The sequence below is a fragment of the Saccopteryx leptura genome, chromosome 5, assembly GCF_036850995.1.
Source record: "Saccopteryx leptura isolate mSacLep1 chromosome 5, mSacLep1_pri_phased_curated, whole genome shotgun sequence".
Lineage (NCBI taxonomy): Eukaryota > Metazoa > Chordata > Mammalia > Chiroptera > Emballonuridae > Saccopteryx > Saccopteryx leptura.
This window is the reverse complement of record NC_089507.1, coordinates 110646372-110662581: the sequence shown is the minus strand read 5'-3', so window position 1 is coordinate 110662581 and position 16210 is coordinate 110646372. Positions and strand designations below refer to the sequence as shown.

Here is a 16210-nt window from a genome sequence, read left to right as displayed (position 1 = left end):
GCCTGTGGGTACAATGTAACTTCAAATTAGTTTTTAATTAATATTGTATTTCTTTCTTACTAGCTGTGAGACTTTGGATATAAATGCAGGCCTAACACTAGAATGGTCAAGTTATACCTGAAAAGAATTTTATATAGCAATTTTCTAACAACTGTCACTCTGGCCCTATTTTTTAGAAGAAAAAGCTTTTATTTACCTGTCAATTATTTTATTAAAGTCTATTTCTAAATGTTTACCTGGGAAAACCCTTTTCTCCCTGTTTCTTTCTATAATTTCTTTACTTTGCTTAGTATTTACTTGGACATAAACCAAGCATTCAGATATTATGCCTTCTGTAATAGATTCTAAGTCTGGCTTTTCTAATCATTCCTTTTCTGTTGGCAAAATCTTTTACTAATTGGTTTTGAATAAACCTTTGGCAATAAAGGTCCTAAAACCCCACTGGATTTGGGTGGCATTTTCTTACTCATTTAAATTCCCATGTTCTTATTTTGAGGCAGACTAGAGATATATAAAATAAACAATAAATTCAAACAGCTAATGTTAACAAATACTATAACAAGTGTTCTAATACAATAAAGTAACTAAAGCCCACTAGACTATTAAACAAAGTTCTAACCAATATAACAAAATTCAAAATAAAATTTTTACAGTCTTAAATGTCCTTATCATGTTAATGTAATTTTACTAAGTCTATGTTGACACCATCACTGTTTTATATTATTTGCAAATGTAACCCAATCTTATGTTAGTCTGAGAAATGTCCCAAAGAGCAGAAGTGACACGTATTCAAGGAAAGTCCACAAGGCACTGGAGTTGTGATCATATTCTACACTCTACAGCTAGAGTCCAAATACCAATGACCACTGCATCTATCTTGCAATGACTCAGGTTGATTGGAAAAGCTGTCTGCCACGTGTATGGAGATGGAGCTTTCGTTTTCTTTAAACTGGATAGATGAACTCAGGGGGCTTTCCCCTGAGGTTCTGAAAACATGGCATGGTGAAGAGAACCTTAGGATACATTATGCTGGGGTGTCAGAGGTAAATTTATCTACATTATAGAGTAGGTCTCAGCCTAAAATTGGCATGGAGCATTGAGACAAAAGAAATAAAGGAGACACTATACATTAAACAAAGCAACAGAAAATAAGACTGTCAATACCCACAACAGTGATCTTTGAGGGATAAATGAAACCCGAATACTCAGGCAAGGCATAGTAAGTAGCCCTCGTGTTTACAAGAAATGAGATCAGTTTACTTGCTACTTGGAAGAAATACCCTATGCTTGTTTGCGGTGATGTGAGATGGGGCCTATGGCCCTGGGCACCCCTAGCCTTCAGTGGCAAGTCCCAGTGGGCTGGGCAAGGTCAGGTCACAGGCAGCTGGAGCAGGGCTGGAGGAGAATGAACCCTCCCTTTGAGGAACAAGGGGCAGCTTACCTTCCAGTGTCCCTTTTCCCACAGCAGAGGCATGTCCCTGGTGGGTGCTGAGAGGCCTGGCAGGCTTTAGCTTAATGATCTTTCTTTACACTCTTGAAGAAGGGCCCTGATGGAATCCTATGAAGCCCCTTCAGGGCACTGGAGCCTTTAAGGATGTATAGCAAGAGCTGGAATTTTCCTGATCTCTTTTGGGCTCTATTTGCCTTTTTCTGTCTCTTTCTTGGCCATTATAGACCTTAAAAGTGATGCTCAGAAGATCTCGCCGAGGGGCTTGAGGGCCCTGTTCTGTCTATATAAGCTCTTGAAAAAGACAAAAACAGTGTTATTAGCTGGGTCAAATAAAAGGGGGTAGAGGTTTGCAAGAAAAACAGGTTTAGCATCTCCTTTATGATTCCAGAGTCTCTCTGCTGCTGAATAACTCTTTACATTAGCATTCAAAAGAAATTTTTAACAATACTGTTTCAAAATGATATAAACTAAACAGTACCTAAAAGACATTATTAACAATTATTACATATTTTCTAATATTTAAACCAAGATTTCAATATTAAAGGGCTATACAACAGCAAATAAAAAGGAGAATTAACAGAAAAACCTTTGAAATAACATATACATTCCTAATATAAAAAATACATTTTACACAATAAGGGATTCTTGGTACAAACTACCCAGCTGGCAAAAGGATATTAACCCTTTTTTAACCCACAGTAATTTACACTATTAAGTCAATATAAGGCAGGGGTCCCCAAACTTTTTACACAGGGGGTCAGTTCACCATCCCTCAGACCGTTGGAGGGCCGGACTACAAAAAAAACTATGAACAAATCCCTATGCACACTGCACATATCTTATTTTAAAGTAAAAAAAACAAAACAGGAAGAAATACAATATTTAAAATAACAAACAAGTAAATTTAAATCAACAAACTGACCAGTATTTCAATGGGAACTATGCTCCTTCACTGACCACCTATGAAAGAGGTGTCCCTTCCAGAAGTGCGGTGGGGGCCAGATAAATGGCCTCAGGGGGCCACATGTGACCCACGGGCCGTAGTTTGGGGACCCCTGATGTAAGGGTTGGGGTGCCTGGGATTCTTGCAGCATGCTCTGGGAGCTGTGAGAGAGAAGCCTGCCGCTTTTATCTTTTTTTTTTTTCTGTCGTTTGTCCTGCATAATGCAATCCACTACCTGTAACTAACTGCCTTGCTTTGATAAGCTAATTAAAATAAAAATTTTACAAAATTACTTTCTCAATAGTGGGCTGTTTTAGCTCAAATGAGGTTTTTTATTTCCCCACAATTCCCTGAAAATTCTTATTTTCTTTAAGATTTTTCTAAAGCAAAGTTTTAATTTTTTAATACTATTCCTACCCTATATTTTCCAAATGGGAAAAACTTCTTTTGGTCAGTAGGTGGATACCTGAAACTAGTTTCTACTCTATATTTTCCTTAGTTACCTCACATTTACTCTCGTACCCTTCCCCCCAGAGGCTGGAGAAACACTTTAAACTTGTGGGCTTCGCTTTTCACTCACCCCATTGCCTGTTTGTAATATGGGACATCTCTTTTTCCAATGTCCTTGTTTCTTGCAATATGCACATTGATTCTTTCCCAGCAGAGCCCTACTCCTTCTCAAATTGCTTTCTTCCCCTCTTTCTTCATTTTGTTCCCCTAGAGGCCCTTTACCCTTAAAAGAGTTTGTTTCTTGAAGTGCTGTTACTATTGCTTTAGCTATTCTTTTTTTTCTGTTTCTGACTCAAATCTGGCTTGACTAAAAGATGTGGCACCTGCTTCATAATGAGTATGTTTTAAGCCACTGTGGCAGATTCATTGTTAAATTTAGCCATTGATCAATGTACTATAGAGGTATTAATTATTACACAAGACAAGGGTAAGAAGCCAACAGAAGAGAATAATTTCTTCAGGGCAGAAATCAGACAGAGCACCCTAAAGCTAAAGGTCTTGGATCCAAGAACAAAGAGAATAAATTCACCATTTAATATTGCCTTCTAGTCAGAAACTTTCAATTTTTCACACAAAAACTCAAGCCAGGCCTTAAAAACAGACACATTTAAACATTAAACAAAGACTTTACATATACAGATCACAAATCAAGAAATTTAAATGAGCATGCTTTACTTATTCTAATTTTTCTGACAAAGACAAAGTTCAATAGACCAGAGAGGGGTTCCCCCCAGTAGAAAGTACTGTAACCCAGATGCTAAAAGGTACTGTACCTTACTTATGAAGGAAGAGCTCCTCCTCGTGGCCTCTCAGGTGCATGCAGGTTGCATCCCTGGAAGAACTTTAGACTCAAACTCAGGGATTTTAGACAAAAGCAATAAAAGCAAAGAACAAGACATGATAAACACAGAGAAGTCTCTGAAAGTTCGAGGTGAGATCGATCAATCCAGGTTAACTCAGTCTCCACTGATGCAGTGTGATGCAAGACTGACTAATCCTGGTTAATTTAGTGCCCATTAATGCCTTCCTAGAGCACAAATTATTGTCCCCACTAATGTCTTTTACTGAGAGCACAACTAGATACCTCCTGAAGTTCTGGGCAGGATGAAGTTCCCAGTAATTGTCTCCCTAGAGCATGAATAAATGTGCAAACAAAAACAGATGTCTCTGAAAGCCAGAGGCAGAACTGGTCAACCTGGTCAACTCAGTTTCCACTAATTGTCTTTCTAGAGCACGACTAAATGTCCAAACACAAATGGACACCTCTGGAAGCTCGCTTTCCAGAGTACAACCAGCTGTCTCTTAGCAAAGCCTGACACAGGACCAACAAACTCCCCACCAATGTCTCAGTCTTTGGAGAGCCTATTGTAAATGCAACCATGTTCGGTTCTCTAAACGCAGCAGTCCAAAATAGAACAGAAAAGTAAGAATTCAGAGGAAAGCTAGAATTCAGTAAAGCAAAAGAGTTGCTTTACCTACCTCCTTGCTGCTCTTCTGAATTGTCCAAATTGTTAAATTTGGAAACCGGGAGGCATCTGCCAAAGAACTGTCTGGACCCACAGGAAAACCGGGAGCCCTCGTATGTCTCAGGTGGCACCTCTCCTCGAGATTCAAGCAAGGTCAGGGAGCTTTCCAGAGGGACCAGCCTATTCGGTTTTCTCTACCTCGTGATGCGAAACACCAGAGCCCCACGTTGGGCACCAAAGGTTGTAAAGTACCATACCCCAGATGCTGAAAAGTACTGTACCTCACTTCTGTGGGTTTACATAGAGATACCAAGTCCAGATGAGTTTTGAAAGAGATTTATTAAATATTCCAGCCACATATTGCTGACACAGGGCATTTGCAGACCCAAATTGTGTGCATCAAATACATCTCAGGGGCTGTTTATATACACTTGATCACACACAGGCTGAGGAGAGCATGGCATCATGGCACAAGCTTTTGTTTAGGGGATACACAAAAACACTAAGACTTTCTTTCTTTTTTTTCTTTTCTTTTTTTTTTTTGTATTTTTCTGAAGCTGGAAACGGAGAGACAGTCAGACAGACTCCCGCATGCGCCCAACCGGGATCCACTGGCATGCCCACCAGGGGGCGATGCTCTGCCCACCAGGGGGCGATGCTCTGCCCCTCCGGGGCATCGTTCTGTTGCGACCAGAACCACTCTAGCGCCTGGGGCAGAGGCCAAGGAGCCATCCCCAGTGCCTGGGCCATCTTTGCTCCAATGGAGCCTTGCTGCGGGAGGGGAAGAGAGAGACAGAGAAGAAGGAGAGGGGGAGGGGTGGAGAAGCAGATGGGTGCTTCTCCTGTGTGCCCTGGCTGGGAATCAAACCCGGGACTTCTGCACGCCAGACCGACGCTCTACCACTGAGCCAACCGGCCAGGGCCAAAAACACTAAGACTTTCAAGGTAACACAATCAAAGACATTTACAAATCTTTCAGGGTTCATCTTTCCTCTTTTGCCTAGAGATAGATATGTTACTCTTAGGAGTAACAGCATTGCAGGAGCCTCTCTGATCCCTCGCCCTCTATGGGAAAAACAGGTTTTCTGCATCTCCCTTGGCTTCTCTTGTGGCTTGCCTGTCTTGGTGAGACACCAATAAACAGAATGGCCCACCATCCTCTGACTTCACCATTTCTTTGCCATCTGCCTGAATTCAATGAGAACCTGCATGTGAATGGCCATGATGGTGGCCCCTGGCCATACATCTTTGTAGCTCTGTGTTACTTAATTGGAGTTTGTTGTTAAATGCCTATAGTTGGAATCCATGGGAGTCTGAAAGACCAGAGTAACAGGCTTTATTGAAAGGAAGAAAGGAACCCTGCTGGGCACTTCTCGGGGTAGAAGAGTGCCAGTTACAGACTAGGGGCAAATTATATAGTGCTTGAGAGAGCCTGAGGGGATACTGAGGCAAAAGTCCTGGTATGTCCAGAATGCTCCTCCTTGGGGGGCTTCAAGCATGTGAGTGTTGAATTAAAAGTCCTGGTATGTCCAGAGCCCCTCCTTGGAGTGGCTTGTCAGCTTCTTGGAATTTCTCTGTCTCAGGGATGATAGTCAAATAAGGGTGAGGTCTGACAGATAAGCGGAACATCAAGAAGGCAGTTTGGAATACACATATCTATCATTTCTCAACTCTGTGGTTACATATAAAGGAAAGGCAGTTATTAATTTTATAATATATGGTGATGGGTGATGAGGAGAAAGAGGAGAAAAAATTGGAAAATTATTGCTTCTTCTGGAGAGAACTCAAGAAGGGAACCTTGCCATACTAAGTCCTCCAACCAGTTAAGAAGGTCATCAATTTTCATGCTGTAAAGTCTGAACCAGGCAATGTCTCTGAAAACCTGAGTGAGGAAGTAAAAAAATTTTGCGAGGTAATAATTGTTAGTTTCTTGCTGCGAGTCCTGATTGAACAGGGTGACATGGTGATACATGGTCTCCTGGATGGGCCTCATGAGACATGCTGGTCTGGTTCCTCTCGAATGGGGGGACATGGTGGAGATTTTTAGAGACAGGGAATGTGTTGGTGTAAGTTTTAGAAGGACTGAATCTGTGTGGTTTAAAAAAAGGTGGTTTGAAGAACATTCAGGAGGGAACTTCTCAGGCTGAGGGGCGGCTTCTTCCTGCTTTCATCCCTACCTATTTGATATTTCCCTGGTGAAGTTCTCCTTGAGGTATTGGGGAATAGGAGTGTAGGAGCATTTGATTGTAGGTAATCCTAGAGATTTCTCTCATCCAGGCCTATAGGAACTTGATAAAAATAAAAGAGGCAAGTATTTGGAGATTAGGAATGCAGAAATAAGGAGGGTTGTATAGTGGGGGTGAAAGTTCTTCCATGGTAAAGTTAGAGATATTCTTTCCTGGCAGCCCTGGAGAGAGCAGTTAGTTTGAGCTAAAAGAAATGTTTTATGTCCGTTTGTAGGCTCCTCTTTAGCCAAGAAGACCCAGTGGTCTTGTCCTCTTACTATGTGAAGGGTAAAAAGATTGAGAAGCGTTAAGAGGTGAATGCTATTCATTCTCCTATTTCTTCAGGGATATGGGAGAACTTTAGGGTTAGGGGACCTATAGGGGTTGAAAGATAGGATTTAGGAGGTTTGTTGATATAGGGTTTTAGATTTAACTGTTTCGCGAGGGCAGGTTTCAGGGTTGGTGTGTAGGGTTAGGTAGATTTTTCCAATTTTCTGATTGGCGAAGGTCTGCATGTGGTTCTGTAAGAAACTAGTGAACAAACGTAAGAGGCAGGGTCCAAAAGTTAGAAAAATAAACAGGAGAGTAAGTGGACTAATGAAAGGCAATAGTCAAGACACCCAGTTTGTGTGAAACCACTGATTCCATGTTTACGAATTCACTAGGAATAAGACAGGGAAGTGGCCAATCCCCCTGCCCCTAGACCTTTCTTTTGTAGAGATTTCTAAAGCAAAAAGAAGAGAAATTACCTGTATAACTTGTTTGGTCCTTAGATTGACAGGTAGTGTATTAGGAACTGGAAGAGGCTCATGGGCTGGAATTAGGTTGATATTTAGGGTAAGATAGATTAGGGTACAGGTTTTTGTCCAATTAGTAGGGACAAAATAGGTGTTGGTCCCATACAAGTAGAAAGCCCCTGGTTGGGTGAGGCAGGCTGAGAGGTAAACAGAGAATGGAAGGACAAGGGGTAGGTTTTGTTTCTCTATTTCTGAGCTCCAGATGGTCAGGATGAAGGAAAGAGTCATCCCAATAAGTGGGGAGAGTAGAGGATTGCTAGTTAGGGTGACTGATTAAACATTCTTTGAAAACCAGTTTTCTGACTGTACAAATTCTTTTTTCTCTGTACAAGCTTCCTACAATCTGCACAAACCTTCTACAACTTACATAAACCTTCAACTTTCATGTACCTTTCTTATCGAGAAATAACTGGTCTTCATAACAACTTGCTTTTTCTTTTTCTTTCAAAAGTATTTCTATACCTTATACCTTCTATTGTCAAAACCATCCAATTCCTTTCTAGTTAGAACTCTTGATTTAAAAATCTTCAACCTCTAGTGACAATCAAGCTGACTTTCTTTTTACCCTAGTTTCCCTTTTTCCAAAGTCTGATTAAAAGAGTCCTTAGTTTTTCATATATTCGCCATACGTAGACCAACCAGCTTCAGGTTTGTGGTTAAAATAAGGCATGCCGTTTTTCTATTTTAGCAGCAGTGGGAGTTGTCAGGATTATAGTGTGTGGACCTGTCCACATGAAAGTCAGTCCCTGGGTGATGTAATGCTGGAAGTGCCTCTTGGACAGTCTTTAAACAGTTTGCTGAGTAAACTGTAAATCCTGCAAGTACTTAGGAAAAGGGTGGCTATAATTCTACACTTTGCAGTTAAAGTTCTAGTGACCACTGCTTCTAGCTGGAATTAGCAGCAGGTCCCAGCCTACAATAGGCATGGGGCATTGAGACAAGAGAAATAAAGGAAATAGACATTAAATAAAGCAACAAAATTAGACTATCAATACCCACAGTAGAGATCTTCGAGAGATAAATAAAACTTAAATATTCTAGCGAGGCATAGTAGATGGCCCTTGTGTTTACAAGAAATGAGATTAGCTTATCTGCTATTTGGAAGAAATACCTTAGGCTCCTGAACAATGTCCTTGAGCCTTTACTGGCAATTTTCAGCATGCTTGGCAAGGTCAGGTCACAGGTAGCTGGAGCAGGGCTAGAACAGACTGAACCCTTTCTCCATGGAGCAAGGGGGCAGCTTACCTTCTCATGTCCCTCTTTCCACAACAATGATGTGTCCCTTCATGGGGCCGGGAAGCCTGGCAGGCTTTTTAGTTCAATGACTTTTCTTTCCACTCTTGAGAAGGCCCTGATGGAATCCTATGAAGCCCTTTAGGGAGCTGGAGCCTTTAAGAGTGTATGCCAAAAGCTGGTATTTCATGACTTCTTTGGGACCTTTTTTGCCTTTTCTGTTACTTCTGTGGCCATTATAGACCTTAAAAGCCATGCTCAGAGGATCTTACTGAGGGGCTTGACTAAGAGAGCAAAATTGGAAATCCAGTGTTTAAAGAAGCCTATTAGACTGAGGAAAGAAAGGATTCGATTTGTGGTGGTAGATGGTTAGAGACTGCAGATGGTCTGAGTTTGATTTAAGGTGAGACTTCAGGTGGTGGGGGTTAAGGTGATGCCTAGATAGACTAGGGACTGAGAATGAAGTTGAGCCTTAGCAGAGAAGACATGATATCACTTCATAGTGAGGAAGTTAAGAAGGGTGGCTGTGTGTCCTTGAAGCAGGCAGGGAGGGGCTATAAAGGAGTAGGTTATCTACATATTGTAAGAGAGTACTAGTTTTGAGATTGCACGCTGCTAAATTCTGAGCTAGTGCCTGCCCAAACAGGTATGGGCTGTTTTTGATCCCCTGGGTAATACAGTCCACGTAAATTGCTGGGTTGCATTAGTGTCTGGGTCAGTTTAAATAAAGGTAAATGCAAACAGAAAGTAAGAGTCAGAGTGTAGAGGAATGGTAAAGAAGGCATTCTTGAGGTCTAGGACCCTGAAGTGAGTGGTGTTTGAGAAAATGTGTGACAGTAACTTGTAGAGATTAGGGACTATTGGACAGAGGGGAATTACTGCCTCATTGATTAGGTGTAAGGCTTGTATGAGGTGATAAGCTCCTGAAGGTTTTCGAACAGAAAGGATGGGGGTATTGCAGGGAGAATTTGTGAGGATGAGTAAGCCTGGTTTTTGAGGTGGTAATTATTGGTTTAAGGCCTTAGAAATAGACACAGTTACACATTAAACAAATACTTCACCTATTATAAATTAAGAGATTTAAATGAGCATGCTTTACTTGTTTCAATTAAAATTATACTGAAGATATTTTCTGACAAACAGAGACAAGACGGATTACTTACTCACATAGCTTAATAGACAACTCTGCTTTTTTAAGTTTTTTGAGATGGCAGGGAGTTGCCAGCATAGAGGGGAGAAAGAGAGAAAGCAGACGGATGGGCAGTGTGAGCAGCTGGATGGAAAAGAAGGAGGGTCAGAATCTGCAGGAGGAGGAGGAGGAGGAGGGTAAAGTACTGGTGTGGTGCCACATGGTCAGAGGAGTCAAAAAGATTTAGATCTCTGAGGAGAGGGGAGAGAACGAAGGGTAGTGGAAGGTACAGTCAGTCTCTGAGGAGAGGGAAGAATAGGTAGAAGAAAAAAAAAAACAAAAAACAGCTGAAGCCGGTGGGGTGGGGAGATGGGTTTAAGAAAAAAAGAGACAGAGCTGCCAGTCTGGAGGGAGGAGTGGTTTAAGAACACAGTGGAGAAGGGTGAGGCCCCGGCCAGCAGGGGAGGAGAAAAAGAGTGTGGTATTGCAGGTGAATGAGAAACAGGTTTTTGTGAAGGGAGGGGGCTCTTGGAGGGAAGAGACTCAAGTTGAAAAGATTTGCAGAAGGACCAAAGAGGGGTCCCGAGAGAGGGGTGCCCTGAGGGGTCAGGCAGGAGAAGGAGAGAGTTGGGAGTCCACAAAGAAGGAAAGATTAGGAGCAGAGGTTTTAGGTGAGATTTCTTTGACCAAAAACGGCCTGCATGTAGAACAAGCAGCACAGAAATTAAGGACAGGAGCAAAGGGAGAAGAAAGCCTGCATGTAAGGAATCTCTGATGCCCTCCCCATCCGGTGGCAGAAATTGTCAAGATCTCTTAGGATAGTGTATTGGTAGTAGAAAGCAACCTGGCTAGGTGCCTAGACTTTTAAGGAAGTCTGTAGAAACTAGCCGCTCAGAGTAGAAACCTCCCAAACTGAACCTCAGAGAGTAGGGTGAGTCCCAAGTAGTCTCTGAGGCCTGAGATTGGGAGGAGCCCATGTTCCAAGGGAAGCCTGGCTAGATGGTTTGGACTGAGAGGAGCCCACAGTAGAGGAGACTGGTGAGAGAAGGGGGTATCCCCGCCTTCAGTCATAGTTCTGAGAGGAGAAAATCTCCATAGAAAGAGAGTCTCAGACAAGAGGTTGTCACCCCAAGGCTGAGACCCCGGGACGTGGGAGAGGGGCCTGGCTAGGTGCGCCTAGACTTTCGTAGAAGTCAATAAGGGAGTAGAGGCAGACCATCCGTAGATATGGGGTCTGAAGTAAAAAACTGTCTGACCAGGAAAGGATGTTTTTAGAGAGAAATTTGGAGGCCAACCAGGGAGGGGAGAGGGAGAAACTCCTTACCTTTCTCTGGTCCAGCAGGGGTTCAGGACAGAGTTAGACTGCTGGCCAATCGACTTACAATTAATTACATATCCTAACAGAATCAGGGAGTAAGCCCGGGATGAGCTGGTGTTGCCCATTGCTTCTCTGGTTTAAGTTTGGATGGCAAAGAGGGATCGTCCAGGCAGTTACTACCCTGTCCCGGGTTTCGGCATCAAATGTTGGAATCCATGGGAGTCCAAAACACCAGAGTAACAGGCTTTATTGAAAGGAAGAAAGGAACCCTGCCGGGCACTTCTTCAGGGGAGAAGAGCGCTGGTTATAGACTAGGGGCAAATTATATAGTGTTTGGGAGAGCCTGAGGGGATACTGAGGCAAAAGTCTTGGTATGTCTGGAATGCTCCTTCTTGAGGGGCTTCGAGCATGTGGGTGTTGAATCAAAAGTCCTGGTATGTCCGGAGCCCCTCCTTGGAGTGGCTTTTCAGCTCCTTGGAATTTCTCTGTCTCAGGGGCAATAGTTCAGTAAGGGTCTGACAGATAAGTGGAACATCAAGAAGGCAGTTTGGAATACACATATCTATCACCTATAAATTTGGAACATCCTGGTACATTAAACTTAATGATGTGAAGTGATCTTCACTTGCAATCATGTATTTTGTCTTTAAGTGTGCTGTATGTCATTATATAATTCTCATTTGTTTTATGTTTACATCATCAAAGGCTGAGCAACAGTAGGTCTACAGCTGTTTAGTGGACATGTGTAGAGTCACTTGTCTGGTTTTGCCAGTTTTCTGGGCCTGGAGCAGAACCCAAACAGATGCCTGGACCATCTTTTTGCTCTGATGGTGTTCTGTACCTGGCCCATCATCCTTGCTCTTCTCACGTGTTTCTAAGTGCCCACCACAGTTGGGGGTAGCCTCTGTTTATTTGTTTCCTATAATTGTTCTGAGCATTGCAATTTCTTATTCATTCTCTGTTTTCTAATGCCTGCATCAAGACCCTTTCTCACCCCAGGCTTCTGACCATCTGAAATATCTGCATACATTGTGGAATGTCCCTGGGGTCAAAACCACCCAAGTTGAGAATCCCTGACCTTGGAGCTTTAATAGTTTTGAGATCTGGAGGATGTGGGCTGGGAATGTAGAATATTTTCCACCCTGAAATGTAGAAAGTTATTTGTTAGAAGAGTGAGGACTGTTCTAGAATGTTATCTGTCGGACACATAAGTTATTTTATGCTCACTCTGTTAAAGATGTCTGCTGCCCACATTGCTTTCATGCTTGAGAAGGGGCGTGGTTATGCTAATATGTGTTGGGAGAGGGCTTTCACGCCAAAAGGTTTTAAAAGAAAGAGTGTTGGTCAAATAAGTTTTTAAATATGACATATATGTTTGCTTGCTTTTGGTGTGGGAGACAAACTGTAAACTGGCAAAGTTGTTATAGCCTAAGGCTTAGTTTTAAGACTAAACGTTTCCCACTCTGGGGTGGTGCACTCTCATGAGGAATCCCATTATACCTCAGATAAGTGATCTGTATCAGAGACTTCCTTATTTGTATATTGGATTAAAGGTTTTGATTTCTACACTATAAAATGGGGCAGACTGGGAGCTTGCTCTCTCTTGGTTCCTGAGATTCTTGGTTCCATTGGAGAGCAGAGAGCAGAAAAAGGCCATGTGGAGGAGAGGAGAGGCAGCCAAGATGGTGGAGTGCTGAAGGACAAGCCAGTTAGTGCAGAGTTTGTACAGAGAGAAGGCGATGGGAAACAGAAGTGAATTAGGCTGGTGAGGTTAGAAACCTTTGATTCTAGGAAACTCGGATAAGTCAGTGGCTTTGGGAGCCTTGAATGGAAAGGGAAATGTTTTCCCACTGTGTGTATTTCTTGCCCACTGGGTGTAAGCTAGGATTAAAGGTAATGGCCCACCAATTCTTGGCTCCATTGTTTCATTACCATCTGTTCAAATCTAATGCAAACCTGCATGGGCCAGGCAGCTGTGATGGTGGCCATGGCTACTGGCTTTAAAAGGAGCTAGGAGGCATTTTAGAGAGACAGAGACCATGTTATTTTAGAGGAGGAGCCCATGTGATAGCAGGGCAAGGAGGCCATGTGGAAGAGGCAGCCAAAATGGCAGAATGCTGAAGGAAAGCCAGCTTGTTCCAGAGAAGAAGATGAGAAGCAGAGGTGTATAAGGCTGGTGGGGCCTTTGATTCTAGGAAAACTGGAAAGATTCTACTGGTTGTGGATCCATGTGGAACATGTGAGTGGGTTTTGATGCACCGTGTGTTTGTTTTTTACTGTTGGCTGGTACAAGTCTAGGATAAAGAAAAATGATCCACCAGTTTTTGGCTCCACTGTTTCTTTCTTTCTTTCTTTTTTTTTTTTTGCACACGGATCAGGACTTTATTTAAAAATTAGCAAACAATACTGTAGGAACATCGATATGTCAATTTCTAAAAAAAAAAAAAAATTAAAATGCTGCATCTCCAATTTAGGCGGCAGACACCCCCTTTCGCTATAAGCTCGAGTTTGAGTCTTCCACGTAGAAACCGGCACTAGACTGGGGCGGGGGGGGGGGGGGGGGGGGGGGGAGGCGAAGAGCTTCCTATTGTTTGAAAACACCAGTCTCAGTAGAAAGAGTGTAAAAACACAGATCTGTCTTGGCTGTACGGGAGGACCCCGGTGTCACAGTTTCCCCTTCTTACTTCATATGCAGGTTACTGGCTGTGCCGGAGGGTTGGAGCGTCCCAGCACCGAAAGGCAACTAGGTAGGGGGAGGCGGAGAGGGAAAAGGGATGTAGGTAAGGCAGGCCTGCTTTTCTTTTTCTTTTTCTTTTTTTTTTTAGGTACGACAAGCATAATAGTGTTTTAGGAAGACAAGATACAAATGACTCAAGGCTAGCTTGGTTCTCTCACTGGGGACACACGACAGGCTGGCCGCGGCCCGGGCGCTCCTCGCCGCCGGCTAGTAATCGATGCCCTGGTCGCCGCATGGGTACTCGCGGGGGGAGTCTCGGTACTCGCCCTGGCACTCGTCCGGGTACTCCGCCTGACAGTCGCTGTCGCCGATTTCCGACCCGTTCGCCCCCACCCCCTGGCTGCCGTTGTGAGAGACGGGCTCGGTGAAGGCGCAGGACCTGGGGGCGCGCACCTGCCGCCCGAGCCCGTGCGCACTCACGCCTTCCCGGGACGCGACTTCGTCGGTGCCCATCTGGAGAGCTATGGTCGCGTTGTCCACCGGCTGGAGGGTGAGCTTCTGGTCGTAGATGTCCCTCCTGGTGCCCGGCGCCAACACCCCCGCCTGGCTGGCCCCTTGGTCGGTGCCCATCTGCAAACTAATCGTGGTCTGGTCCAAGGGTGTGTCCGTCTGCATTTCGGGTCGCACAGGTGCCGCCGGGTCCCGTGGGCTGTCACCCCCGCCTGGCTGGCACACTTGTTGGTTCCCATCTGCAGACCGAGGACGCTCTGGCCAGCTTTTTTACCTTTCCTTCATCGAAACGTCGAGTCTGTTTCTCCGCGCACTTCACCCCGACGTCGACGGGGGTGTGGACGCCTCGTGTCTTCGCCGGGCCGGCCAGGGCCGCCCGCGTCGTCTGGACCTGGGTCGTGTTTCCGTTCTCAAACAGGTCGTTGGCTTCGAAGATGTCACGCGGCTTCATGCCGGAGGCTGGGATGGCTTTGATGAAGTTGCCGATATTCTCCAGCTGGGGCCAGTTCAACGAGGACTCGCTGGTCTTCTTCACGGAGCCGGGCTGCAGCTCGTGTACGAGTTCGCCCAGGACGTGCCGTCCTGCAGGCCCCGCTGGAGGTTGGTGCCGATGCTCATGCCCGTCACCTCCTCTCTCCAGTTCCGGAGGTCTTCCTCCGCCTGGCGGTCGTACTTGGATGCGATCTTGTTCTTCACCTCGGCCGAGAGCCTGTAGGAGGGGCCCTTGTTGAAGTGGGTCACGGTGGTCGGCGGCGCGGAGAGGCTGCGCTCGGCTCGGGGTCTGCAGTCGGCTGGGCGCGCCTGGCCCTGGAGTGGCCGCAGCGCAGACACTCGGAGCTCGCTCCCCTGCACGGCTCGGTCCGACTGGGTCCCGCAGAGCCCCCAGTCCGCTCCGGAGTCCCGCACGCACTCTCCACTGTTTCTTTATGATCTGTCCAAATTGAATGCAAACCTGCACTGGCCAGGAGGCTGTGATGGTGGTCTTAGCTATTGGCTCTACATTATCAATGGATGAATATATGGTACCACAGTGCTTTGTGTATTCTTCTTCATGTTTCATTGTATTGTTATAGAGAAAATATTAGTTGCATTCTGGGGTTTATTGTCTGGACACTTGAAATCAGTCTGCTGTGGAGTGACCAGGTCTCCTGCTCAGTCTCCCCATCTGCTGATTTAGGAGATCTTCTTAATCCACATACAGGTAAATGGAACAGGTGGGGTAGGGAGCAAAGAGAAGTTGTAGGGGCGCTGAGAAGATTGGGTTTTCCCATGTTGCCTGTTTTGAGCAAGAAGTCATTTTCCTCCAGTTTCCTCCATGTGTCCCTAGATACTGCATGAGGTGAAAAAATAAAGAAAGAGACAAGAATATCAAGTGTCTAGTTGAATAGCTCTTTTCCCAGCTGTTTCCTTGTTTTTGGTGAAGCATTTCCTAAGTAAAAATAGACTGTATTTCCTGTGCAAATGTTAGTACCCATGGTATGGGTCTAAATGATGCAAAGGTGGACATGCCTTTCCCTGGCTAGTTAGCTCATTCTGTAAAGTAGGATAGACAGTTATCAGGGCACAAATAGAGAAATGAGAACAAGGTGAGGTTATCTCACCCACCAAATGAGAGAGTCAGCAATTTTAAGAATACATAAAAGACGATAACCAAATGTCCCAAAAGTTCCATGAAAACCTGTAAAGGGGACCTTGAAAGCCTGTGTGTAAGCCTGGATAACAGGAAAACAAAACGGGAACAAATACAATATTTAAAATAAAGAACAAGTAAATTTAAATCAACAAACTGACCAGTATTTCAATGGGAACTATAGGCCTGCTTTTGGCTAATGAGATGGTCAATGTCTGGTTCCATATTTGTCACTGCGAGCCGTAACAAGTGATATGATGCACTTCTGGAGCCCTGACACGTGCATCCCATGTCATCGGAAGTAGTACTGTACGTGAGCGAT

The 16210-nt window shown here is 44.4% G+C and overlaps 1 protein-coding gene and 1 pseudogene across 1 annotated transcript in view; both read right to left on the bottom strand.

Moving 5' to 3' along the window:
* The window catches only part of CREM (cAMP responsive element modulator), a 514873-nt gene that overhangs the window by 162792 nt on the left and 335871 nt on the right, over positions 1-16210 (bottom strand). The window lies entirely within an intron of this gene.
* On the bottom strand, positions 13867-15026 carry LOC136405463 (calponin-3 pseudogene; annotated as a pseudogene).